The sequence below is a fragment of the Amblyomma mixtum genome, chromosome 3, assembly GCF_055824585.1.
Source record: "Amblyomma mixtum isolate Tamu chromosome 3, ASM5582458v1, whole genome shotgun sequence".
In the NCBI taxonomy this organism is placed as follows: Eukaryota; Metazoa; Arthropoda; class Arachnida; order Ixodida; family Ixodidae; genus Amblyomma; species Amblyomma mixtum.
Window position 1 is genome coordinate 208276466 of NC_143014.1, and position 25178 is coordinate 208301643.

Genomic DNA, 25178 nt, shown 5'->3' on the forward strand with positions numbered 1-25178 from the left:
TTGCGTTCCATCAAGGTAGACGTCAAATTTGCGCAGTGCAAACACGATGGCGAGGCACTCCTTCTCGGTCACGGAATAATTCCTCTCCGAGGGCAGCAAGGAGCGGCTGGCAAAGGCCAGCGGTTGCAGCACGCCATCGAATTCCTGTAGGAGAACTGCTCCTAAACCCAGATCGCTCGCGTCAGTCTGGACTACGAACTGTCTGGTCAGGTCGGGTAGCCTGAGCTGCGCTGTCTCGGCAATGGCACTAGACAGGAGGCGAAAGGATCGCTCTTGCTCGGGCCCCCATCGCCACGCTGCAGTCTTTCCCAAGAGCTTGGTCAAGGGTGCCTGCACGCGGGCACAGGACGGGATGAACGACCGATAAAAATTGGCCATTCCCAGAAAGCGGCGGAGGCCGCGTACGTCCTTGGGCGCGGGAAATTCGAGTATGGCTCGAAGTTTCTCCGCATCAGGCTCAATGGAGCCCTCGCCCAGCGTGAACCCTAGTAACTGAACCCGGGTCCGCGCTATTTGGGCTTTCGCAGGATTCAAAGTCATCCCAGCAGCCCGTACCCTCTCGAGCACGTCGGCAATGTGGCCTAAGTGCTCATCGAAGGTTCGTGAATAAATCACGATATCGTCCAGGTAGCACATGGCGTGGGACCATTTCGCTTCCCCCAGGACGCGGTCCATGAGCCTCTGAAAAGTCGCAGGACCATTGCAGAGACCAAAGGGCATACGAGTGAACTCAAACAGCCCTCTGTGACACGTGAACGCGGTCTTAGACCGGTCAGTGTCAGCCATCTGGACCTGTAGGTAACCTTTGGAGGCATCTAGCGTGGAAAAGTACCGCGCGCTGCCCAGGTTTCCTACGATTGAGCTGATCGTCGGGAGCGGATAGGCATCCTTGCGAGTCAGCGCATTTAGACGGCGATAATCCACACACAAACGGTGGCTGCCATCTTTCTTAGGCACCAACACCACCGGAGACGCCCAGGCGCTGGACGAGCGGCGGATAATGTCCGCCGACAGCATCTCATCCAGCAACCCATCAATCACCTGCCTTTTCGCAAGGCTGACGGGTCTAGGGTTGCACTTCAAAGGAAGCGCGTCTCCAGTGTGGATCTTGTGGCTCACTAAAGTGGTACAGCCAGGTTGATCCGTGAAGAGCTCATCGTACTGACGCAATAGCGCTGTCAAACGAGCCTTCTGTGTGTCATCCAATGTTACCGCACTGGCGGCCAGCGGATGTGGTGCCTGGTCGTGCCGCGCCGCTCGGTCCCCATGGGGAGGCTGAACGACGGAACGCTCGACACAAGGGCGTGGCCCTGTCCGCTGAGCGTGGCACTCTCCGAACGCCTTCACTGCGCAGGCAGATACCGACGCCGGTGGGCTAATGAACGGCTTAAGCTGGGAAAATGGTCCGTCGCGATAGCCGCCATTCGCAATGTCCACCACGATCCCGGTTTTCAGGAGAAAGTCCCGTCCGAGAATCATGGGCACACTGAGCCCTGGGAGATGGATGAAACGCGTGCGTCTCGTCCGCTCTCCCCACCTGACAGCCAGCCTCGCGGCGCCAGCCGAATGGGCTACGCCTTTCGCAAGGTTGAATGCCGTACGGCAGTCCCGCAAGCGCACAGAGTGCTTTTGCAAGTGGGACAACACCTCTTCACCGAACAAGGAAGCGCTGGCTCCCGTATCCAGTAACGCCGAAAATTCGCGGCCAGCAATGGTGACCGGAATAAACGGCGCGTGCGCATTAGCAAGGCAGCTTGCTCTGTACGCAGAGGGAATTAGCAGAGATTGGGCCGGTGGTCCCTTTACGACCGACCCCCGCCGCCGTTTCCCTGCCTCGCAGGAGGCCTGGCTACGGTGCATTCTCTTGCTAAGTGGCCCCTCTCTTGGCAGCGGAAGCAGCGCACACCGCCGCGAGCTTGGTCGCGGGACAATGGCGCCTCTCCCTGCCTGGGTCCGCCCGCTGCACGACCAAAGGGTCGGCCGAGTCGGGTTTCCCCCTCCGCTGTGCGTTGGAGCGCTTGGCGCCCCTCAGCACGCGCTTCAGAAAACGGTGCAGCGCAGGCTGCCCGTCTCCCGTACGAGTAGGGATCGAGAGCTCTGTCGCTCAACTCCCATGCCTCGTTTTGCCCGCTAACAGCTGCAAAGGCAGGTTGTGCGGGTGGTCGCCGGTTGGGTAAGGGCAAGGCCCCTCTCCATGCACAGCGTGGCTCAAGGGCCTCGCTTGCCGGCGGTGGCGGACGATAGGCGCGCGCGGCGAGAATGTCGCCTTGAATGCGCTTTGCCTCGGCGGCCAGCTCCTCCAAATCTCGGAATCGGCCGCCGCGCAGGTAAGCCGAAAAGGTCGGATGTGCCTGCCTGATCGTCCTTTCGACACGCTCCTCGTTCGAGGCTCTGGGCTCGGCGATTGAGAAAAGGTCTTCCATCGCACGAACATACTCTTGCAGCGACTCATCCGGAGCCTGAGTACGGAGCTCCAGCTCTCGCCGCATCCTACGCTCGTAGTCAGCGGGCAGGAATTCGCGCAGGAATGCTGCACGGAACTCCTCGAGAGTCGCTGCCCGGTGGCCGGAAAGCCGATGCCACCGAGCTGCCGTGTCAGTCAGCGCTGCGGGGATGATGTGTGCAAGCACCACCTGCTCAGTAAGACCCATAGTTCTCTGATAATGGGTGAGGGACTCAAGGAAATCCCGGGCACTGAGTAGGTCATCATACCCGCGGTATGTTGGCATGGGCAACTTGACCGCGGGGTGAGACAACTTCGGCGTGGCCAAAAGCGTCCCAACAGCCCCTGACAGCGACTGGATCATCTGGGCAGCACTGGCTAGCAGCGCCTGCGCTCCGGCCTCAGTGGAGGCTTGGGCGGGCTGCACGAACGAGGGAGGCAAGGCTCCTAGTTCGATGAGCGGCGCGGTTTCCGCAGGGAACCGGGCCAGCGCCTCGCCGTTCCCAGAGCAGAATTGACTGCTCGCGGGGCACGGCTGCTGCTGTTCGAAACTGCCGGTTGCGGCAGCGTGACACGAACTGCTTTCGCACTGGGCGGAAAGCGTGCACAGCTGAGGCATGTGACCAGCGGATGCACCGCAGGGTGCTTCCGATACAGCTCCAATGGGAGCCGCGTGGTCGACATTTTGGGTTGTGGCGCCGTAAACCCCAACGGGGGCCGCGGCCAACCACGGTGTCTGGCTATTCGAAGGAACAGCAGCCAGCGGATCAAACGACGCTACAACTCCGTAGGGAGCCGACATGTAGCTACCGAGTGCCCCGCTGGGGGTACACATGGTGCGCAAGCGTGATCGGCAAGGCGACCTGCTCGGCTAATGTGTCATCAAAGGCGTAAGCGCCAATGACTTATCACGTTGGGCGCCAGTTGTAGGTTCCTACGTGGACACAGGCCACCACCCACCGCGGGTTCGAGCTTCGCGCGAGCCAAGGGCCCCGATCAGCCGTCACCACACACACACTGGGACACCGATGCGGCGCACTCAACCTCCGCTGGGAGGAGAGCGGTTCGCCGCAAAGAAATAGGCCTCCAAGTTCACAAAGGAGACGTTTATTCACGTCGTCCTTCAGCAGATACACACACACTCAATAGTCACCCCGTCCCGGGGGCGCGCGAGGAGCAAGGCTCCGCTGCGCGCACGAAGCGACCAGAGTAATGCGCGCCGCTAACACGCCGCTGCAGGAGAATGTCCCCGCGGCAGTGCTGTGATCTCTCTCGTGTCGACCGTTGGGCCGGTTGCGAGAGAGAGTGGGCAATCAACGCAAGGTACTCCTGTCGGAGGTCGCTGGACCCCGCTGGACAGGCTCGAGCCGCTGCAGGTCAGAGGACACGTGCGGGCGAGCTCGAGTAGGCACTGGTCCGAACGGCAAAAGGCCGGCACGGACAAACAGTAACGTACGCACCTTACGCTGTCTCGGAGGGATCTCTCTCTCTCTGGGCCCCGCTCGGACGGTCGCGGGATCCGCGGCCGCCAAAACGGGTCCCGGATTCCCGCCAAAAGGCGCCAATGGCAAAGGCCCTTGGGGAGCCGGGGCGGAGCTGTGGCTAAATGACAGTGATTAGTCACCCAGCCGCCTCTCCACCGCCTGAGGCGGGAGCAAGGGAAAGAGGAGAAACAACGCGGGCGGCCGGCACAGCCGCGCAAAGGCGACGGCGGAAAGCCAGATTCCCACAATCTCCGCCCCCTGTGGTAGTTTAATATTTCTGCATACGTTGGTTCCAGCGTCATGGGGTCCTCCAGGGTTTCTGACTGCCCTGCTCGGCTCGTGATCTCGCGAACTAGGCTGTCTACGCTCGAGTTACCCTCTATCCCGGTGTGTGCCGGTATCCAGAAAATCCTGTGTCTTAAGCAGGGTGTCGAACCGGAACCGAACCTGAACCCGAAACCGGAACCGAACCCGAATTTTCACCCGGAACCGGAGCCGAACCGAACCCATATTTTTTTCGCCATCTTGGAACTGAACCCGAACCGGAACGATTCAAAGGAACCGTTCCGAACCGGTTCGGAGCTCGGTTCAGCCCCGCTTTTTTTTGCAACACGGCACACTTCTTTTTTTTTTCATACAAAATGAGATAGCCTAGCGCGTAGGTTTATCCATCCCAAGCTGTCTGTGCTGGAAAGTGGGAGAATGGCACCCAGTAGATGAGACGACAAAATTGAATGAAGTATGGCGTGTGGAAAGAAACCTAATCGACTCTTCTGTAATGTACTAGCGCCAATTCTAAAGCACTGTAAGTCAGGTTTATGTGAAATCTTGAGTTATTACTTCTCCTTTTCATGTTTGCGTATGATTTTAATTGAATTGTTAGCACTGATCTAAGTCAATAAAGGACTATAGACACCAAATTTTTCCTTGCGCATTTTCTTCTTTCAAACGATGATTTCGACATTGGTATACATGGAGCACCTCGTGATATTTGCCTACAGCCAATACATAATTTGTATTCGAATTTCTTCGTGACGTTGTTTTAGTTTCATCAGCAGAACGATGGCTGTTACCTATAGTTGTATTTAGGTTACATGAGGCACGAAATAAACCGGCAATGTAACTGCTAGTAAGTTGTTTGTTGTAATTATAGCCTTTGACGCAGTCTGGATTATGTGCAGTAGTGAGTCAAAACGAAGTATCAGCGTCTATATCACAGTTTTTGCAGGCCTCAGGTGACAGTTCAACTACAAGTCACAGCATTTGTAGGTTGATGAAACCGAAACAGCATGGAGAATAAATTCTTTTCTAAATTATTCAGCGGCTGTAGGCGAATACCGTATGGTGATCCACGTATCCCAATATCTAAGCCATCGTTTGAAAGAAGAAAGCACGCAATAAAATTTGTGTGCACAGTCCTTTAAGCACCGATTGAGAATCCCTTCCCTTTATTTGTGTCATTTACCACAAATATATGAAACATTAGCCCAACGACCAAACAACGCTGTGGCAGTGGTTTTGGGCAAAAGGAAATGGCGCAGTAACAGTGTCAAGGGAAGGGGGGAGGTGGGAGTGAAAGAAGAAAGGAAGGAAGAGGTGCAGTTGGGGAGGGCTTCGAAATATTTGGACTTCAACATGCACTGACACCACACAGCACATGGGTGCCTTTTGCGTTTCCCTCCAACGAAACGCCACCGGGTTCGAACCCGGGTACACCTAATAAGTAGCCGAGCGTCAAAGACACTGAGCCACCGCAGTGGGTAGAGCAAAATTTACTTTTACAAGCGTTCGTTGTAACTTGTCACCGACAGCAGGTACTAAATAAAACCCTTCACGATGGGTCAGTGGTGCAAAAAAGAAAAAAAAATGCCGCGGTGGCTGTGGAGCTCGGCTGCTGATCCAAGGTTGCGTCGCATCCGAATCACGTGCACAATCACATGACCACGTCTGGTGAAGCGGTAGTCGGAGCAGCGGTGAGCCACGTGGTCTTACGTCACAGCCACACCTCCGGCGCTCCAATCTGCTGAAGGTCAAAACGCAGTACTCGATGACCTTGGCGAAATATGACGTGATAGAGCTCTCGCTCCAAAACTCTGGCTGGTTATGTTAATCTGGAGTCCACCACTACAGCGTCCATCGTATAGAGGCCGTGTATACTCGACACGTCAAACACAAGGTATTATTACTGTTATTACGAAATAAAGGACGGACAGATTGATGCAGCTTTTTTTTAGAATCCGAGTATTCTTTTTTGCACGTGATGGAAAAAAGCAAGGAAAGGCAGACTCTTGGCAGTGGTGAAGCTACTTATAAGAAAAAAATTAAATACTGATTACACAAAGGGGCAATGCCGAAATGCATGCGTTCGCTTGCATGTAATAGTGATTAGGCCCAGAAAGATGCTACTGCAATGTGATGCAACTGCGATGAAATGATTCCGTTACGCCGAACTGTTCTGCTATAAAAACATGATGCCAGTCGCTAGCAGGCCGCTTCATCACACTGTTCTCGGACTGCTTGATATTGGATTCTCTGTCTGGCGGCTTATATCTACTTTTCGCTGTCATACTTCCGTTTCTTGGTGTCTGAGACGAGAAGCTTATGCTTGTTGGCGTTTTTTCGTAGAACGCTTGGGCAATGGCATACGTTGAGCATTCACAACAATCCGCCTCGGCTCGGATGTGCGCTTGCAGGGGTGTGGTGTGCATCAAGGGTGGAGGCTGCACACACACACACACACACACACACACACACACACACACACACACACACACACACACACACGCACACGCACACGCACACGCACACGCACACGCACACGCACACGCACACACACACGCACACGCACACGCACACGCACACGCACACGCACACGCACACGCACACACACACGCACACACACACACACACACACACACACACACAGTGCGGTTATTTTTGGGAAGGGAGGCTATACTGCTAACGCAGTAAAAAGGACAACTAAACGAGTATGCACATTCCGAGTTGGATTCGTATCAGTGGCGGCGGAACAGGAAACCTCCGTTTGGAGATGCCTTAGGTTACTCCGCCATCTCCGAGGCCTCTTTTTATCGTTGTTGCATGAAATATTAGGAACCTCTATGACATTCCTCGTGCCTTGCTTGATCTCGTCGAATTCAGAGATCTCAGCATAAGTCCTTACGCCACCATGGCTCCCTTATTCCGCCCGCTCATCGAAATTTCGGAATGAGTCAGGAGATTGAGCTTGAGCAGCATATTCCTTCAGCGGTAAAGAGCACTCTTCTCTGAACAGCAACCTCGTTGAACGCGGGGGTTCTGCGTGTTGATCCATCATGCGGGTGTTCCACACGCTAAGCGGTCCTACGAACACGAAGAATTCGCACGGAATTCCGGAGTCTTTCGTCGCAGACAGAAATGTTATTGTGAAGTGCATGATCTCAATGTCCATTTTAAGAGACTGCAGAAGTATGCCCCAAAAAACGCAGCACCACGACAAAAATAAACAATTATTTTGTTTCTCAGTGATTTCTCGTTGCACTCACGGGTAGCAATTCACTGACCACGGCACAAACGCCTCCTTAGCGCAAAGGTACGTCCTGACACGTAAGATCCACGTTTGAAGCGTAAAAAATGTTTTTGCGGCCGATTGAAACTACAGTAAAGCCCATTTATAACGAACCTGACGGTCACGCGGATTCCGTTCGTTATATCTGATGTTCGTAGTAATTAAGTGTACTCTTCGTATAATAGCCAAAAATACTGAGGCCACTAAAAGTGGCGTTTATTTCTTATAAAACTGCTTAATGCGCGCCTACTTGTGCAAAGCAGATCCTGCAGCGGCTCTTTCCAGGCTATCTAGGGTGGTCAGTTAATCCTCGTGGAGACCATTGCTGCCAACTATCAAATTTAGCGACGGGTGTATAACTAATCGTGGTTGAAGTGTCCACAGCAGCTGGTGGCAGGTCGGCCACATAAAAAAGATTCCTGAGAGTACGGCAGGGCTTGTACTTGGTGTTCGTCTTCGTCACAGCCCGCGCTTCTGCAATTTTGTGGTCTACAGGAGCGTAGTTATATATATCTAAGGAAACATCTGGCCAGCCATGGATGAACGAAGCGTTGTCACACATCTACATTCGTCCGGTCACGTGTGTTTTCGAGCTGCTTCTGTCGTTCCTGTGTCCATGCAGCGTCGAGAGTAGCGCAGCGCTCGTGGCACAGAATGCATCAGTTGCACTGGCCGCTGTATGACGCTACCTGCACGTGGAAGCAGCGCAAAAGATGGAGCCGTCTGGGCAGGCTATGCATACCACGTTACCAGCCCGTAGCTAGCACGCATGGCTAGCAAGGCTTTAAAAATTCTCAAATCGCTGCTGTTACTTGATCCACGACTATGGTCAGTAGCTTCGATTTCGACGATGCCCCTTTCTCACACGCACCGCGCTTCTTCCACTTGAGAGGCTTTGCCCAGCCGACGAACATGCAGGCAGTGATTGCCCTCATTTGCCGTCGACGCGGGCTTGGCCTGCGGTTACTTACTGTTTGAATAGGGAGATATATAGCATATCATTACCGCGTTTACGTTACTGTGTACAGTGTTCCCAGACGCCGGATTTTCCGGTTAGCGCTGCGCACTGCAGTGCCGCCTTTTATCGCATTTTTGGGTCGACATGTTCATTCCGGAGCGGTGTCGTGAAGGTTGAGAGGCGTTCTCTCACTCCACGCTTACTGGAAGCACGACCTCTTCAACTTCGAGGATAGTTTACCGCGCCTCCTCGTTCGCTATAACCGAGTGGTGCGGCAAAAGTTTTTAGTTGTATCTGCGACGAATTGTCTTTGCCCTTATGCATATTTTCTCGGTAACACCGCACCCGTTCGTAATAAGCGAGCGTTCGTTATATCTTCGGCCGTTGGGCTGGACTACATCAGCTGAATTCGTATCAAGAAAGGTTAGGTAAGGCTGCAGATATACTTGTAGAGGAATTAATGACCGATCACAAAATTTGTCCTCTGCCTTTTGGAGAGGTCGTACAGGTGTCCCAAGGAAAAGCGGAGAGGGAGAAAACCGAATGGATCAGCACAAAGTTCTCTCACGACCTTGTCCAGAAAAGACATACGAGCACTGAGCCGCCTATTAAGCACAGCTCCCAGAAAGGGTTTGTTTGTAGTTTAGAAGATAAATGCCCTGAAGCAAGTTGGTGAAAAAATGGTGCACGAGACATTCACCAGACTCTACCAGGCGCAAAAAATTCTGTAGAGGCACAGGCTCCCTTTGATAGCCCCCAGGAAAAATTACAAAAATTCTACGCAGTGCAAGTACACCTTCTTCCTAGCAGAATGCTGCACTTGCAAGAATGTTGAAACGCAACATCCCAACGAAGATGTTACCAATTTGTGTCTGTGCAGAAACGAAGCGCCTCAACCTAACCTATCCAAGCGTGTTTTTTTTTCATCGTACTCTTTCTATCAGAATAAAATAGGTCGACGTCATCATAACAATTCATAGTCGTAATTTCCCACTGTACTAGTAAGAATACACGATTAGCTGTCTTTTTCAAGATACTGAGCTGCAGGGGCTCTAGATATATAACGCGAGTCACGAAGGCTATTTCGAAGAGGAGATTTCAATAAAATATGTTTTGGTATGCTCAGTGTGTTAGGGAGAGCTAGTGCTCCCACGAGGCTCTCGTTCGGAGGGGAGGTTCTCACATATTCCCGTATCATGTAGGAAAGGGCGGGGGGGGGGGGGGGTGGGGGGGGGAGAGGAATGACTGGCAAGTCGGTTTCGGGACGACGAAAAGGTGTCTGTATATAGGAGCCGATGCATGGCAGCTCCGTATCTCAATAGTGCGCGGGAACGCAAAGGCCGGGTGCGGCGGTCATTTCGGCGCCCGCGTAAGTGCACTGCGTCGAAAAATTCCCAACTGACTCGAGCTTCAAAGAGATCAATTTCTCGCACGACGGGGTCCCCGAAATCGCTCAAGCTGGAGAGTTTTGTAGATGCAAAATCCACCGGCTTTTCTCCTCCTATATCATCAGATGGATTATAGCATACACATAGCCGTACATTATATTGCGAGTTTATTTAATTTTACGGCTCTTGCCTTAAATTCGTCTTTTTGCCGCGGACAATAAATAAAGTGGGTAAAGTGAGAAAATCTCTAATTGAACAAATGTTTGCATTTTTTATTTTATATATCGATGCAACAAAAAAAAAGTAAACACCATAACAAGGTTGATTAAAACTTATCTACGTTCTAATTTTTTTTTGCCCTGAACCCGTTTGAACCGGTTCGAACCGGTTCAGTACGGTCCGAACCGGTTCGAACCGGAACGGAATGTCGCTCTGGAACCGAACCCGGAACTGAACCCGAAAGGTGTGAACCCGAACCTGAACCGAACCCGAAAAAATTCCGGTTCGACACCCTGGTCTTAAGGTCTTCTTTGGAAGCTTTGCTTCTAGGAGGATGCTCAGCGCTTCCTTGCTTATTTTGCCCTGTATGTAGTTCCTGCATGCTGCTTTGGAGTCTGTTAGGATTATAAAAGACTTGTTCCTACGGTAACCTTCGGCCGCCGCTAGAGCTACGGCAGCTTCCTCCCCCTCCGTTACCGTACAGTTTCTTAATGTCGCGCTGCTAATTGGTTCCCCCATGTGGTCTACCACTGCTGCCGCGACTCGGAACTTTCTGGTCCTGTGGTCCCATGGATAGAGGGCCGCGTCGGTGTATACTGTGTTTTCCATTGTGGCTAGGTTCCGCTTCACATAGCCTGCCCTGGCCTGCCTTCTAGCGGCATGGAGGTTGGGATCCATGTTTCTCGGCAGAGGGCTGATGTCCAGTGTCTGGCGGACCTCGTCTGGAATGCTAGCTGTTCTATCTACGATCCCTTCTACGTTGTGCCCTAATCTCTTTAGGAGCTTGCGGCCGGTGGCTGTCTGCTGGAGCCTGGCTATTTGCGCACTTAGCTGGGCTTCCGTTAGTTCTTCAAATGTGTTGTTTAGGCCCATTTGTAGCAGCTTTTCATTTGATGTGTTTCTTGGCAGGTGGAGTGCCGTCTTGTACGCCATTCTTAGCAGCGCTTTCGTCTGTTCTTTGTCTTTCTTGGTCATGCGGTGGTATGGCAACGAGTACGTGACTCTGCTGACTATCAGGCTTCTGACGAGCTTGATCGTGTCGCTTTCTTTCATCCCGCTTCTGTTCTGTGATACCCTCTTTATCATGTGGCTTATTTGTTCTGTTGACTTCTTGAGTAGGCTAATTGTGTAGGTACATCTCCTGCTTCCTTGGATCCACATGCCCAGGATGCGTATCATATCCCTTTCTGGTATACCTTGGCCTTCTAACTTTACTGTCAGTTCCTCCTTGGTAGGGTTGGACCCTACCCTAAGTAGTTCCGACTTTTCAGTGGAGCAGGCTAGGCCCCTTTCCCTCACGTACTCTTCTACACACGTTGCTGCTTCTTGCAGTCTCTCTTGCTTTTGTCCTAGCGAGCCTCGATTCACCCAGACCTTTACCACCCCACGTAAGGGCACGCCGCAAGGGTCCGTAATCTCACCAGTGCTTTTCAACATTGCAATGATCGGACTGGCCAGAAGACTCAGGAAGATCGATGGCATCCAGCACGCGATGTACGCCGACGACATTACGAGCACGCTAACCACTCCGCCACGCCAGCTCGATGCTTTCGAATGAACAAAGGCTCGCCTAGTGAATACGATGTCTTCGTTCACTCCCATCTTCCTCCCTTCCCTTATGGCGAGGTTCAGGTGCCAACCTAGATAGGCGACAAAGATACATTTCCTTTCCTAAAAAACCAATTTACCGACCAGCAAGACGCAGAGCCGAACGGGCGGTGGCGTTCTTTGGACTCCCTGGCAGCGTTGCAAGACGCTGTCGCGTTCCAACATCTTAACCACACATCACTGGCATAAGCAGCAACACCGCGCTTAAGGCTTCCGCCTCACCGTACTTTAGGTCAAAAAAGTGCCCCCTTGAATGTTTTACAACGCTGGAAAGTAACGGGCTTGAAACCTGAAGGTCAAGATGCACATATAAAACGTTCCCGCGGGTATTGCAGCTTTGTGTAACGCTTTACTTTTTTTATATATTATTCTGCGAGCAATAGCCTTTTATTCTCCACATCATTTTTTTTTCTGCAAGGAAAGCACAAATTCTTGATATCAAGAATGTGCAAAACACGAAGTAAAGAACCGCCATGCGGACATTTTCCCACGTTTTCTCCTTCAATATCCGCATATATCTGCTGCTAACAGTCACGGTAACGGAGGCTATGCGAACGTGCGTGGTAGTACTACGGCTCCCGGAAACAGTTACTTTGTCTGTTTCAGCTGCTTAAATGTGAATTTAGGAATTTGAGACCGCGTAATAAGCGTGGAGTACCTTCTGTACGTCACTTGTTATTTGAACTCCTGCCAGTAGACACTACAAAAAAAGAGGGTCATACTGTTGACCCTCTGGGACGTGCGGTCTTGTGCAGCACGACATAGTTTTTTGTTTACTCGTAAAGTTGCTTGTTTGCTGTTGTAGGATGTGGATCATATGTCTATTATGGATTCTGAATGCTTGAAGCGTTGGCTGTGTTTAATTTTTTGTGAAGACAAGGAATTGAATTATGTAGATTTTATTTCAGAAACCGTAAATTTTGCTTTCGTGTACAGTTTTCACGGTGTCCCGGACGCGTATTCCCAAACCATATCCCGCAGGCGCACTCGAGCAGACGACACCGAGGTGACAGAGGTGTGCTATTACGGGACATCACGCCACTTCCGTCGACGGCAAAAATCGCTGCTTCACGTGTGGCCACGGCGGCCGCGGTGTTTTCCCGCCGTTTTAAACAAGTGGTTCCAATACCAAGGGCCTATGCAAGCCGCCTCGTTGGATCCTGGTACTTGCCTATGAATGCATAAACTATACGTCGATTCTAAGGACCTATGCAAGCCGCACCATTGGATGCTCGATATGCGTGGTGCAACGGCCTTCAAACCGACGGAAAACCTATGCTTGGCGATGTCACGAAACGTTTCTTTGTAGCTGTTTGCGGTCGTCGGAATTGTTCCTAATTCCTGCAAGGATCATAATGTACAGCGGCTAGTAACAGCTGCTAACGGCGAATTTGCTGTACGTGCATAGGTTGCACAGCCCGCGGCGTCTGCGCAGTGAATGTGATCGGAGCGAGTGCCTTTCTGTAAAGGCGGAGAAATGTGCCCCTGCGAAAGCTCACTACGCACACCGTGTTTTCTGAATGCTGAAATGAGCTTGGCTTTATGCAGGTAGTCCTATTTGTGGCGTTTGTTGCACTGATCGCGACCCTTCGCGAGGCACACTGCGAAGCACACTAACAAGTTCCTGCTATGTAATCATCATTGATTTTAATACTGTGCTTGAAAACTGACTGAACTTACGCGGCCGTGAAACGTGCAATAACGGTTTCTGAATGACTACGCGATTTTTATCGAATAGTCTCGATCGCGCCAAACATACTCACTGGAACAAGCAAGCAAAATCACCATAATTACAAAATCACATTTTTCAAATAGCTAAGATTGCATACTTTAAATTATTAGTCAGTAATTCAAATTAGCACACTGCAGTGGATTAACACTGCCGACAGTATTTCCAAAGCAGTACACAGGAGTTGTCACTGTAATATGTAAGCAGGCCTCCTCCCTGCCTGCCTACTGACAGTATTGCAGAAGACGCGTATCTATTCAATATATAACACCTGCTCGCATCTGAAGTGTGCATGCATTAAAAATTCATATTTTAGCACACCGCTGTCAGTAACGAATGCAATGCACACGAGAAAATTATGACGTTTATGGCCATTTGGAACATGCACATTCAGTGGTAACTAAAGCAGTTCTTCAGAGAACAGTGACAATGCAACAGTACTGATTTATTTTTGTTGTGTTTTTCAGGTCATTACAAAAGCCAAAATAGAACTAGAACTCTGTGGGTGGAAAGAGGCCGAGACGTGCATCATTCGGCTAAAGTGCAGGGCTCCACAGCGACAGCAGGAGATCAGTTCTCTTCTAGCGGTACTTCCTGAACTCACATTGCAAGCCAGAATGCAGCATTCAAAACAAGTCTAGGATGTTCTGCCGAAGGCGAGTCGTCGCTGACATGCACAGAACAAGCTGTCGTATAATCTGTGCAACTCAACAGCATCCTCAAATATCCCTGTGCATGCAAAAGTGGGTTCCCAGTGCGTATTGCATAAGCCTACACATGCCGTCATCGTTAATGTTGACATAATGAGATTTAGAAGCTATTAAACTGGATTACAGGTAGAGGAAAGGCAAGGAATAATTTGGAGGGTTTACCTAGTGATGGCTCCTGGCTTACACTGAGAAAGAATACTTCGTATCGTCAGGGAAACAGAATATGATGACCCCAATTTCTTTCTATCTCAAGCAGACCCTATCATTCCAAGCAGCATTTTTTTTATTGGATTTCCGTTATGACAGCTAAAATGTTGCAGAATAAAATGAAATTATTTTTTCAGTGATTTAAGTATGCAACAGGCTTGCATGTCTATGTTCTCGGGTACAACTTTAAAGCAACATTTAAAAGTTTTTATGATGATCATTTAAATGTAGTACACTATCAGTGATTGTAACGGTGACCAGGGGGTATTTCCATGAAACGGTTCGCTTTGGAACCAGCTCGTTTGTCCACATTTCAGCTCACGCAAATGGCCACTGTGCCACCTGACGTTACGCTGGCTGACGTTAAGTTACAAACCGTTTCGTGAATATACCCCGGTTCCCAAAGTAGCAAGCAAAAGTGAGCACTGCTAACAGTTACCGTTCACTGATGTTTGAATCATTTAATATACGTAGAACCTTGGAGTCGCAATTTATCAACATCTTTAGCAAAATACATCTATTTCACGGCTAGTCTGATTTTTAAGGAAACAACTTAAGTGAGGCCTCGGTAGGCATCAGAAACTTGGAAAAGACCAAGGGGGACACCTGAGATTGCAGAAAAAAGGAGAATGCATAAGAATTAGCATGGGAAATCTGCCGATGGCTGGTGGTTAAAGCTTGGATCCAGTTTACAGTTATTGCATGCAAGTCATAGCATGAGAAACCCAGGCTTACAAAAGTGAGGGATCTTATCACATGCTTTTTCAAAGTCAAGAAAAAAGCATCGAGGGGGATGTTGCAGTCAAGTTTCAAGAGCGTGTTACAAAGAATGAGAGCAAGTTGGCTATGCACACAACTTAATGGTCCCAAACATTCTAGCAGCCCAAGAATACAAAATGTGTTTTATGATTTGACGCACCTGTCAACGGCACAAATAGGGTCATAGGTGCTGGGTAATGACTGAAGGCACACATAAAGGGGCCAAGCTATGATGAGGTAGGAAGCTATCTTCACGGCATGCACAAGATATCAAAACACTGCTTCCTATCCTGTTCCCCTCTATATGTTTCACAGAGCTTGAGCTCAGTGTTGTTGATCCTGCATGTTGACGCTGAGCTAAAGGACAAGAATGACAGAGCAAGAAAGGCTACTCTGTGCAGTGGCGTTGTTCATTCTTTCCCATCATCTTTGTTTCTAACGTAGGTTTGCAAGATCCACAGGGCTCATTTTCCTATCTGTAGTTTCACAGTGGCGTCAGGTAAAGCCAACTGTTATTCTTCAACTGCCCCACTGCTGTACAACGCAACACATTCTTGTGATCAGCTTCCATAATTTGCAAAGTCAAATTTACTTCTTTGGTCACTGAGTTAAATAACACAGCATAATTACTTGTCATCATGCCAACTAAAAAATAACCATAATTTCATGCATATGGTCATGCCTCACTAGTATAGGCCCTGTTATTATGGACTCCAACTATGGACAGTATTTCTGAAAACAAAACTTTCTCAATTCACTTGTGCCTCATTAACATGGAAACTCGGTTAAGACAGAGTCTAAGTGCACAAAGCTCATAGTCCCACGTATTGTTGTCAAACAATTATGCAGAGTGCAAAGACTTAAATTTTTTTGGATTCGAATACAGAAGTGAAACACTGCCTAAATCAGATATCTTTGTTACACACTGGAATTGCCATCATACTGCTTGTCGCACTCTGTGCACAGAGTTTTGTGTTAACCCATTAACTGCCAGGCACACAGACTCCTACTGCTCACACACTTGCTGGTTGCCAAAGCACTTCTTTCTCTGGCTTCAAAATCATTGTCAGTGCTTGGCTACTCACATCCTGACCCAGAGTGCTCTTGTACAAGATAAATTAAGCTGCCTGAAAATAAAAGAACAGAACAGAGCCACTAGCTTACATTGTAACCTCTATAACCTCACAGACGCTTTTCCGCAGCCCACAATGCTAAGTTAGCACTTTTTAAACAGAGTACATCATGTTGTCACAATCTAAAACAGAAAGCTTCTCTCTGGCTCAGCCCACCATCATGCAAAGAAGTTTGTGTGTTCACCAATTCTTCACTCGGACATTTTGGCAGATACAAGTCCGCATAGGTGGCAGGAAATAAAACAAAAAGACGACGCTCCGAAAGAGACTAGACACCGATGCTTGCACACGTCGTAACCGGAGTACCCACCACCAACAAAACGTATTGTATGGAGCACCAAGCCGCAGAAGGATGGCGACGCTGCTGTTGTCGCGGAAAAAAGCAGACTGACGGCCGTGCATCCAAGACCGTGTCACGTCGCACACACGGCAGTTTCCAAGCACAGTACCTACGCGAAGCGCGATCAAAATCAGTGATGGGCCCATAGCGCTTCGGTCGCGATCACTGCAACTATTGCAACCACTGCGGCTAGCTGCACAACGCCGAGTGCATTTGAGCATCCAGAAAAAACTGCGTGCGTAGTGAGCCTTCACACGTGCGCATTTCTCTGCCTTGACGGGGAAGCGTTTGCTCCGACCGCAATCAATTTCACTACGCGGTCACTGTGTTGTGCAGCTTATGCACGCACAGGAAATTTACCGTGAGCAGCCTCTTTTCTCCATGTCGAGCAGCTCTTACTCGCTGGTGCCATTCTCGCAGGAATTTGGAAGGCTTGCAACGACCATAAACGGCTCCAAATAAACGCTTCGTGACATCGCCGCCGCGTAGGTCTTTCATCGGTTTGAGGACCGTTGGAATCCGCATATCAAGCATCCCACCGCGCGGCTTGCATAGGTCCCTGAAATCGACGCACTTTACGCATTCTGAGGCAGGTATCCAGGATCCAACGAGGTGGCGTGCATAGACCCTTGGCCGTGGAACCACTTTTTTATGACGGCGTAAAAACCACGCGACCATGGAGGTAAAAAAACTAGGAGGGAGTGCGCTCAGCCTCTGCAAGCCATCCTCCTCTGACGCCGCTGCCGAGGGCCCTTTTGCGCACTACTGACTCATGGGAAATAGCATGGAGGTAAAAAAACTAGGAGGGAGTGCGCTCAGCCTCTGCAAGCCATCCTCCTCTGACGCCGCTGCCGAGGGCCCTTTTGCGCACTACTGACTCATGGGAAATAGGCCCTCCTCCACAGTTACCAGACTGCCAGCCAGCGGTGCTTTTTAGTGAACGTCCGTGCTCCGAAGTAGCGCAGCGCAGCGCTTTGGCGGAATGCGTACCGAGCTCGAGGTTGTCTGCAGGCTCCGCGTCTCTGTTGATTACACTCTTGAGTTGTTGGGTGCACTCTAGAAAACTGCGGGTAAACTTTTCATCAAAGGGTGCGGCCGCGACCTCGTCACTGTTCAACTGTGGTTCATAAAGAGAATGGAGAGGAATTCCTTTCGTCGTTATACACACATACGGAGCGTTTATTTCAGCGCATGCTATGAGCGGAGAACTCGAGAGTAGGCGAAGAAACGAGCCTCTAAAAAAGGGCGCAGCGGCTTCCAGAGCGCTCACGGCGGACGGACGTGTTGAACGAGCGCTCCGGCGCGCTGCGCAAGATTCTATTTCTCGGGCAGGCGGACTTCGGCCCGCCCATGGGCCCTCCGTTCCCCGCTATTCTCAAGGCACAAGTCGTGCCGAATACGCGCGCGCACATAGGCGGTTCCGACGTGAAATTCAGCAGTGAAGTATTTCTCTCTCTCTCTCGCTGTCGAGAGAGAGTGCCGGCGGCTTTACGTCTGCCCCTGCGCGGGGTCTCCCGGCCACTGCGCACAATCACTTACAAAAAGAAGTAAACTGTATGTATACATAGCCGCGCGCTCGTAGCGTCCTGTCTCGGACTAATCGCGCGCGCGGCATACTGCACTAGCGGCCGGGGTGGGGCGCCCGGCCGCGTATACCGTCGGAGGCAACGTTACTAGAACCTACTCAGTTTCGCAGCTCCCCATACCGCCCAGCGGAGGAGAGTGTCCCAAGCGGTGGTCACGAGAACTAACGGCGCTGCAGTCGAGTCTTGCTCCCTGCCGGGCGCGTCGTCTGCTACACGCAGCGCGGAAGCGTGGAGCGGCCGGCACATATGAGGTTTTGGCGAGCTGCATTCGGGCTCTACATGGCTGCAGTAAAATAATACTTCCATTACGGCAGCTTTTGCTTCGAAGCTGCGTGTTATCTTGGAGAACACGTTTGTGTGATGCGAAATTAGGCTGTTAATATTATGAAAAAATTGCAAAAACGCTGAAATGACTGTCCGTGGAGTCATCGTTGGGATACCCGCTATTGCATCCCGGTGCAAAGCAGGTCAGCATGAAGAGGCCCGATGTCACAAAATACTAAAAAAAATTTCAGGGGCCACTTTGACAATCTAAAGTGCGCGAGGCGAAAGCCTTTCCACGCAACTTTGGCCGCTCGGCCGTTGGCACACACGAGGCGGCTATGGGGCGACTTGGTTTGGCTAGCCATGACAAATTGGGTCGAGACTAATTAGTCATGACCCATGAATAACTAGTCATGATTGATTAATAACGAACTAGTTATGTCCGTTTAATGACTGGCTAGTCATGACAAACCAGTCATGACTAACCGGTCAACTACTAATGGCTGGTTAATGACTAACTTGTCATGACTGCTTAATAACTAACCAGTCACGACAATTAGTAATTGGTCATGGCTAGTCATGATTAATCCGTCATGAACAATGGCTAACCAGACATGACTACCCATGACTGGTTAATTACTAACTAGGCATGACTAACCATTAATGATTAATTGGGTCATGAGTTGACCCATGACTTACTAGTCATGATTGGTTATTGACTAACTAGTCATGTCTGGTTAATGACTGTCTAGTCATGACCAACATTACTAGAACTTGGTTCTAGTAACGTTGGTCATGACAAAACAGTCATGACTAACCAGTCATTAACCAGTCATGACTGGTTTGTCATCGCTGGTTAGTCATGAATAGCTAGTCATTAACCAGACATTACTAGTTAGTCAATAAGCAATCATGACTAGTTAGTCAATAAGCAATCATGACTAGTTAGTCAATAACCAATCATGACTAGTAAGTCATGGGTCAAGTCATGACCCAAATAGTCATTAATGGTTAGTCATGACTAGTTAGTAATTGACCAGCCATGGCTAGTCATGACTGGTTAGCCATTAGTCATGGTTAATCATGACAGATTAATCATGACTAACCATGACCAATTACTAATTGTCATGACTGGTTAGTTATTAAGCAGTCATGACAAGTTAGTCATTAACCAGTCATAAGTAGTTGACTGGTTAGTCATGACTAGCCAGTCATTAACCAGACATGACTAGTTTGTAATTAACATGACTAGTTCGTAATAACCAGTCATAACTAGTCGACTGCTTAATGACTAACCAGTCATGACCAATGCATCATTAGTCATGGTTAGCCATGGCTAACCAGTCATGAGTAATGACTAACCAGTCATGACTAGTAATGACTGGTTAATGAATAACTAGTCAATCATGATTAACAGGTCATGAGTGATTAATGACTGACCAGTCATGACTGGATAGTAAGTCATTAACCAATCATGACTAACTAGTCATGAGTTAATGGCTAGTTGAAATGCCAAATGAGTAGTGACTTCAAATGCCAAAGGCCCTGGTTAGATTCTCAGCCTCGACAGTTTCTAAGGCGAAAGCCTTTAATGCCTCATACTGTTGTTAGCAGACGCGTCGGCACCCGTGTCGACAGACGCGTCGGCAGGAGTGTCGACAGACGCGTCGGCAGCCGCGTCGACAGACGCGTCGGCATAAGTGTCGACAGACGCGTCGGCAGGAGTGTCGACAGACGCGTCGGCAGAAGTGTCGACAGACGCGTCGGCAGCCGTGTCGACAGACGCGTCAGCAGATTCGTCCGCCTTTCGGCGTCACTGCTTAAAAGGTTCAAGGTTCCAGCATGAATAAAGGCGCATCTAAAATGCGCATCTAAAAGGCGCAATAAAAGGAGTAAAGTCAGGAAAAGGAAAATAAAAATAGAAATAAGAAAATAAACAAAAAGAAAATAAAAATAAGATGTGAAAATAAAAGTAAAAAACAATAAAATTAAGGAAAGTAGCAAAAAATAAATAAGAAACAAAACATGAAAAACTAAAAAAGTAAATGAAAAACAAACTGGCCAGGAAACGCTTTCGCCTTACAGCACTTTAGAGAGCCAAAGTGCCCCCTGAATTTTTTTTAAGTAGTGACGCCGAAACGAGGGCACATCTGCCGACACGGCTGCTAACGACAGTATGAGGCATTAAAGGCTTTCGCCTTAAAATTAACCGAGAAGCAGACGACACAAAACGGCTGTCGCGAGCGCTCTCTTTAAAAAGGGCGCAACAGGGCCAGCGAGCCGCACCGAGCGGAGACGAGGGAGCAAGACTCGATCGCGACCGCCACTTGGGACAGCTCTCCGGGCAGAGCTGTGAAACTGAGTTTGTTCTAACGTTGGTCGGAGGTAGCACCCACGGAGCGTTCGTGTCACGCGTGCACTACCTGGCGAAGAGCGAGCGGGAAGTCAAGCCCGCCTGTTCGATGAACGCACAGAGGCTCACCACTGTTCTGTCACGGGTATAGAGGCTAGAATATCACGGGTGCGTGCAGTGCCGCGCGGCCACAGGAGCGCTTCGAGACTGTCCGGGATGATTCCCAGCGCCCTGCAGGCCGCGAGAATCTCGCGACGCGGCACTGCAGAAGCGGCACAGCGAAGGAGCATGTGCTCCAAGTGTCTCCCCTGCGCCGCAGTCAGCGCACACGTCGCTCGGGGATGGTGGCCGCTGCGGCGAGCGAGCAGTTTGCGCTCACCACGGAGCCGTCAGTGAACGCAAGCAGATGGTCGCCTAGTTGCTCGTACAGCGAGAGAACGAAACCGAAATCCAGCTAAGAGCTACCACTGCCTTGTCACGTGAGGGCCTATTTCCCATGATGCTTTCTATTATATTTTTTATGACTAGGCTTCAAGATTGTGACGTCATGGTCCCTCCTAGTTTTTCTTCCTCCATGCACGCGACCCACGCAAAAGGCGGCCATTTTCTCTGTCGACGGAAGTGGCGTCTTGTCACGTGATCGCGCTTCTGGGCGTCGTCTGCTCGAGTGATCACAATGTTGCTCGAGCGCGCCTACGAGATATGGTTTGGCAATACGAGTCCGGGACTAAAATCGAATATGCCGAGTGGTTCGTGGTGACCAAAATTCGGGTTTTTACGACTGCCGCGACATCCGTGGTTGATAACGCAAACCGTGCAGAACTTCGTGATTGTTGATAAATGCCCAACCGCTTAGCAACAGGACTAGAGAAAGATGCATTAAACACCGAAAGATAAAGCGGTTAAATCAGAAAAAAAAAGACTTTTCCGAAGATAATGGCCACATATCACAATAGCCCTGATTGCCCGCTTACAGTTGACGGCGCGTCTGCAAGCACTTGAAAAGTAGTTTCAAGATCATGAAGGAAAAAAAACTAGGAGAGAGTGCGCTTACCATGTTCAAGATAGTCACTTTTCAAAGCGGAGTATGGAGGCACCAGTCGCAAACGATAAAGCATACGCGGAAGCTACTGGAGTTCTGGACTGAAGACCCCATCCACAAGCGACTCCAGTCCCCTTTTATGCAATAAAAGTTTATTCCCTCTCGCAAATGGTACAAATTTAGCTGATGGGGCCCGCTTGCTGCGCCACTGTTGTGCAAAAAAACAATGATCAGGCTTTCTGTCGCCTACAAGATTCTACACTGGCAATAACGGTACCCTGAACTAAAAATATTTTCCCAAGCGACTGCAGGCCCCTCCGACCTAAAAACTAAAATATAATTAATTAACTGTGTCAATAAAATTAAGCAACCCTGTAAAAATTTCACACAATCAGTTAGGCAACACTGAAAATATTCGGTACTTTTCAGTGAATTATTGCACTTTTGCAGTGCAATGTAAAACATAAACAAAACAATAATAATAATGTTATCTTCTGTCACTTAGTGGTGCCACGTAAACAGGAAGGATTTTTGCACGCGCGCTTTATTGCAATCATTTTATTCGCGATATGTTAGCAGTAGCCGTTCTTGTTTTCGATCCTTGTTTTTGGCGTGACTGCCATGTGGCTTAGTGCTGACGCATGGCAGAAGTGCGCTAAAGTTACTATTTGAGTGGCGTTCTTATGTGCAAGTCGAACGGAAAGAAAACTACAGGGATATCCCTCGACGAAGTACCAGCGGGCAGGGCTTGCGAAAAAAATGGCTAGCCTCTATTCGACGAAGTGATTTGAAACCGAACGATACGTAGCATGCCACACTAAGTAGCGACACTTCCAAGAAGTGAGAGCGAGCGAGCGAGTGAGTGAGTGAGTGAGTGAGTGAGTGAGTGAGTGAGTGAGTGAGTGAGTGAGTGAGTGAGTGAGTGAGTGAGTGAGTGCGCGTGCGTGCGGCGGACAAGGATAGGGAATTGAGGGAATCGTGACGACACACTTATGAAGAAAGCCAACAACTTATTGGCTTTCATTGAAATAACAAGGCATAGGGGAGCGTTATTTGTATATTGCGGGTAGTCAACAGCCGTTCCGACCAAAAGTGATCTCACGGTATGAGTTGCGCGATTAATTCTGCGATTGAAAACTGTCCGGCTATACCTCCATCCTTTGCGCACGGTGGGCACGTGGGCCGGGCGCGTCAAACGACCGAGAGCCGACGGTCGAATCACCCCGAGATAGCCCGCAGCACACTCAACATAACTGGCCAGGGCTTTGAAAAGGTTGTCAGCGCCCCACGATAGCTCACCTCGCTCGCCGAGAGCGGTCTGTGCGTCGAACAGCGCCGCCCAGAGTTTCCACGGCCGTACGGGGAGAGGCGTCGTAAAGCGAACGTCAAACAAAGGGAGGATTAAAGCGCAACAATCCGTGCAAAGCGGTGGGCCAGATGCAAATGGCCATGCATTCAGGCCTAACCAGACAGGATCATAAAGCCTTCTCTCTGTCTTTCTTCCTCTCTCCACCTCCCTTCGCATTAGCTGCTTGTCCCGCGGCTTCTGCCCCGCTCGGAGTGTCCATTATTGTCTGGCCCCACTCTTTACTCGCCGATGGGGTGCGGTGATGTCCCAATTCTTCTTTCTCTCCCCCGCGCGGGGATGGAGGAGCCGCGAGAGATGCTGGCCGCCGCCAAACGCGAGGCTGGGAGCCTCCTCGGGAAGCTCATCGGTCTGAAATGAATTCTCCTCCGCGACACGAAGACGCGGCATCCATCACGAGTCCGCATCATGGTTTCGATACGCTGCCGTCCATTTAGCGAAAAGCCTTTCTCCATAACGCAGTTGTTCGCATGTCTCGCTGAGCGATGCGCTCGGCTCGCTGCCACAATGGATGTAGAAACAAACGCTGCACGCCGCTTGGCCTTGTGATCGCCGAGCGTGGTACGCTTCTCTTTAGTTTTATACTTTTGTAATTCCTCTTGTAGCCTCGGCCGGTTGACGCTGAAGATATTAAGCCCGGCCGCCGCTCATTTTTGGGGCAATTGAGGCAATGTTTGAGTGCTGCTTTCGCGACATTCTTTTCTTTGGTTTGCGCGTTCACTGTTTACTCCATCTCGATCACTCTCAAATTTGGAGGATTCTCAACTATTGATCCGTCGTCTTTATACAAGCGCCGCGAGAGAAACTTCTTGCCAGCGGGAGTCGCTTAGTTTCAGTGTAAACGGACAATATATGTACGCTTGTGTATTGCTCGATATAAATTTAAGCACGGAGGGCCTAAGTATAGAGGAAAGCACATAAGCAAGAAATGGTCTTTATGAACAGCGAATAAAACTAACGCAATTTTTTGCCTCCCTGAAAGCAAAGGGTTAGCAAGCTTGTTCTTCTAGCACGAATTGCGAAATCTTCGAAGCTTGTATGGCCTTTTATGGGAGTACGGGCGAGCTTTTGGTGCAAGCCGGGCTTGAGTGAGCAACGGCCATGTCAGCACTCGCGCACCACTGCTCAATATTGCACTGACACACAAGTAGATTTATCAGTTTTTATAAGCGGTTGTGGAGCACCGGAAGAACTATGTAATTGCGTCCCCTCCCTTTGTCTCGAGTACTGCTGAGTAAGCATGCCCGAGTCGCTCTTGCTTTGATTGCGATCCCTTGAGAAGATGCGTAAAATCTTCCGCAGTTGAAAATATTGCACTGGTCGCATACGCAACCTAGAGTGAACCGTGCACACGAGTCGACGCCAATGGGATGTCATCCGTCAGAGTCTCCTTGATATACTATATGCGTTGAGCGAAGAATGCTTCAAGGAATCCATCTACGACTAAAAGGACTAGAAGGGAGCTGTTATACAGAGCAGCCTGAAATCGGCCTCAGTTTACATACTGCGGCTCAGAGGAGCTTCTAATCCTGTGAAAAAAGCGGTGATAAGTTACAGAGCAGACGATTCATGTCAGTGGTTAACTGAAATCGTAGTCAGCTAGTTACAAGATGCAAGAAACGTCTGTTAAAGAGCTGTACTTTCAGAGCTCTCGGTATGAAGTTCCAATTTTCCTTTCTTCAAGTAACCCGCCTCGATGGCTCTTTGTTTATGATGTTGGGCTGTAAACCACGAGGTCGCTGGTTCGATTCCGGCAATGGCTGTGGCATTCCGGTGGAAGCGAACTGTAAAAACCCGTTCACTGCGATTTCGGTGCACGTTAAAAACCCCAGGAGCCACCTATACCGCAAGGTGTCTCAAAGCCAGCAATGCTACATATACAGGGCTTTCCACCTAAGACTTCAGACAATTTTTAAAAATGGGCTTTTTGATTAGAAGGTCGCATTTTCGACATAGCATTGTCAGCGGTGTAGTACATCAGAATATAGCTAATACGTGCTAGCTAGCAGGTTAGTTAACTAATA

At 49.8% G+C, this 25178-nt stretch overlaps 1 pseudogene; it reads left to right on the forward strand.

Annotated features, from left to right (window-relative positions):
* Positions 1-25178, forward strand: part of LOC149353474 (uncharacterized) — a 117586-nt pseudogene that overhangs the window by 34166 nt on the left and 58242 nt on the right.